The sequence below is a fragment of the Haliotis asinina genome, chromosome 4 (genome assembly GCF_037392515.1).
Source record: "Haliotis asinina isolate JCU_RB_2024 chromosome 4, JCU_Hal_asi_v2, whole genome shotgun sequence".
Lineage (NCBI taxonomy): Eukaryota > Metazoa > Mollusca > Gastropoda > Lepetellida > Haliotidae > Haliotis > Haliotis asinina.
In genome coordinates, this window is record NC_090283.1 from 46,424,739 (window position 1) to 46,428,207 (window position 3,469).

General features: G+C 40.4%; 1 pseudogene; it reads left to right on the forward strand.

Annotated features, from left to right (window-relative positions):
* Positions 1–682: 682 nt before the first annotated feature.
* On the forward strand, positions 683–1,789 carry LOC137280968 (transcription intermediary factor 1-beta-like; annotated as a pseudogene).
* The last annotated feature ends 1,680 nt before the right edge of the window (positions 1,790–3,469 follow it).

The following is a 3,469-nucleotide window of genomic DNA, read 5'->3' on the forward strand; positions in this document are numbered from 1 at the left end:
CCATATTGTGATGAGAACAATTTAATTTATATCAATATTAAAATTAATAAATTGAGAATGTAAAATCCTGCCTGAAGGACAGTAAAAATACCAGATTATCACAGATATACATGTAAAACTGGTAATTAAATCTAAAACATTTTAGCTATAATGGACAACACATTATAAAAATAGGCTATGGATCGCCAACAACTGAAGGTAGATCACCATACGAGGGACCATGGTGACTTACAGTAACAAATAAGTGCAAAGCGTCAGTATACATGTATATGTCGTACAGAATTCTGACACCACCTAAATGCTCTTAAACAACACATTACAGTTATTTGTCACATCAAACAACAATTATTGACTTACACTTAAACTTATTCTAATGGCATTTCAGTGATTTACAGTCGTTTTTCAAAAATATATTTTGAACATTGTATTCTGACACGGAAGTCCTGATTATGGTGTAGTCACTGGTTTCCGATGTTAGTCTTCCTATTAAACCTCGTATTAAACTGTATATACCGGATTTCCTCATACTATCTCTACATTTACTATTCTTTCACCTTTCAATATATTTCCGTGACAGTCAGAATGTTAGTTGTGAGAGGTTTGTGCTTATTTGGTCGTGAACTGCCGTGGGTAATGTTCACATTACAATGTGTTGGACTTTGTATGTTTCTTGTCTACCAGAATGAACGACTTCCCCAAGTGCTCTGTCTGCTAGGAGCGGTTTACCCTGAAGGCCTCCGCCCCCTACCTAATGCCCTGTCTACACGCCGTGTGTGAGACATGTGTGACATCTGCAGCTGGCGGTGTGATATCATGCTCCACATGTCAGAGGGAGGTCAACCTCACAGACACACCCCTCCAGATGGATGCAGTAAGACAGATGGAAATATTCCACTTGACAGTCAAACATCAACCCACAGAACTTCTCTGTACACACGAAGATGACGGCAACCAAGCCGTGTGTTTGTGTCAGGACTGTGAAGAGTTCCTCTGTGAAAACTGCCAGAACATGCACAGCAACGTCAAAGTTACCAGAAGCCATGTAGCCCAAAACTTTGCTGACTTGAAACTGAGTGTCCCGAAATTTTGCAGTATCCATAAATACGGCTCCCTTAATCTGTTTGATAAATGTTGCAAAAAATTAATCTGTGCGAGATGCAGAATTGAAGACCATGCTGACCACGACGTTGAGAAGGTTGATGTGGCTGCTGACACTGTAACAAAACAACTGGAATATCATAAGAATGAACTAACAACGTTACAGACTCGCCACCAGTCATACATGCAGAGCATCAGATAAAGCACCGAAGCCACTGACAAAACGCACGTTTCTTTGAAAGAAAATATTAGTCACGTTTTCCAATCTTTGAGATCTCAACTTGATCATAGATCTAGAAAATCATACGAAGGAGACAAAGGCAGCACAACATGCTCTTTTCACCGCCTGAGAAGAAGACAAGAAGACCTGCACAAGGGTTTTAGACTACATCAACGATGTCCTACTCTTTGCCTCAAAGTCAGACATCCTGGGCGTGGAGAGATATGCTGGAGAGATGACTCAGACCTGCCTGGACACTACTATGACTCAGACATATGTAGCACACACAGCTGTCTTCAACACCAATAGCTTGTCAAACCTGAAAGCATATGTATCAGAATTCGGTGCAATTTTGACGGTGGATATGGACGGAAAATCGGATATCATTGCTGGTAATTTAGTTATTTCATGTCTCAAATTTCTTAATGTTTTGTGTCTTATGTTGCAGAATGTCACGACCTTTCATCATGAATCAATAATTAGAAATCAGGCCCCTTGAACATGTAGCATCTCTATCATGCACAGAAACAATGTTCCACTGTCTAGCCTCTAAATCATTTTGTGCTGTTTCAGACAGAGGATTCAGACTGATGATGACTTTATGGCAGACGTGGAAATGAAACATAAAATGGTAAGTAAAGGAAGTTGCTGTACATCATTAATATTCTCATGCTTACAACTTGCTCTTAAAGTGTTCAGGCCTGCTGACCTTTGCATAGTTCGATAATCAGAGCCGTGAAGATCGTGAAGGTCTTCAGCTATCCATGCTTGTCGTAAGAGGCTACTAACGGGATCGAGTGGTCACGCACACTAAATTGGTGGACACAGGCTATCATATCACACATGTAGATGCTCACTCGATTATTTACTAACAGCCTCTATACTGATGGAATATACATGTATTTGAGTGCGAAGTTTGGACTTAGATAACAGGCAAACAGTCTACTGCACTGGAGACGTCATGAAGTAATGCTTCTCAAGGGTCATGGCTAATATCATCCATCCCATTAGACGTTTCGTTTTTTTCACATATGTGAATATTTGAATGAACAAGATGATAAAATTACATGAGTGAAATATACAGTATGTCATATCATATGTTGCAGGACATGGAAGAACTAAAGACGAAAATCGATTCAGACGAGAAGCACATTGAAAGGCATACAAATCTTACAGACAAGCTTAATTCTCAAATCGAAAGTTTGAGATTAGTATGTACTTTAATCTAAGTATCATATAGTTTATTTTCCTTTTTCTGCTTGTTTCATATATTTCAATATGTCAGCATCTACCAGTATTTTATCGCGCTGTTATTTCCCCACAATTTGACTGAATATTTATTTTAATGCTGGGCTTGCATTTGCCGCAATTCATTTAGAAAAAGACAACGTTGCCAAATTAAAACCTACACAGTTCATTCAAAGAGTACATGAATAGTCACATAATAAGTCAGGGAATACACACGTCTCCTCATTGACGTCGTCAACTGATGATGTTCCATAAGTCAAAGAGTGTCAGTCTAAGTTCCTGTCGTTTCACTGGAGAGGGTACACACAGTCTCAGGTGATGGTCAAGATGATCTCAGAGATGTTCATTGTCATTCATGTCACGCGCCGGCCAAGACAATTCTTCGTTATGCACATATTCTTGAACAATTCTAGCCGTGTGAGTCCTTTGGTTGTCGTGCTGAAAAAATATCTCTTGATCTTGATCATGGACGGTCTTGGGTCTGGCCCATCTGCTGGAATCAGTTTATGAATTTGCTGATGGTGGCCTGACTACGTACAGTCGACGGATTATACCAGTGGCGTTTGGAACCCACCATATTGGCTATACCGATCGCCTTGTGTCGTTGCATTAATCTTTCACACTTTCTTTAACAGTGATAACTCTCTTTTGCCCATTATTTTATATGCTCATCCCATTGAAGTTGTGAAATTGTAAACAGAATATTTCACTGTCAAATGGTTCCCAAATGTGATTATGGACTGCTGTGTGTCTCTGCGTACTGATCCCGTGTTGACCCTGGACAGTATGTGTCCACAGCACCCCATTGGTGGTCGTAAGAGGCGACCGAGTTGGGCAACCAGTTTGCCGTGGGTTGCGTCCCGTGTCCGTGGAAGACGGTAGTCTGGTGGTTGAGGTCAACGG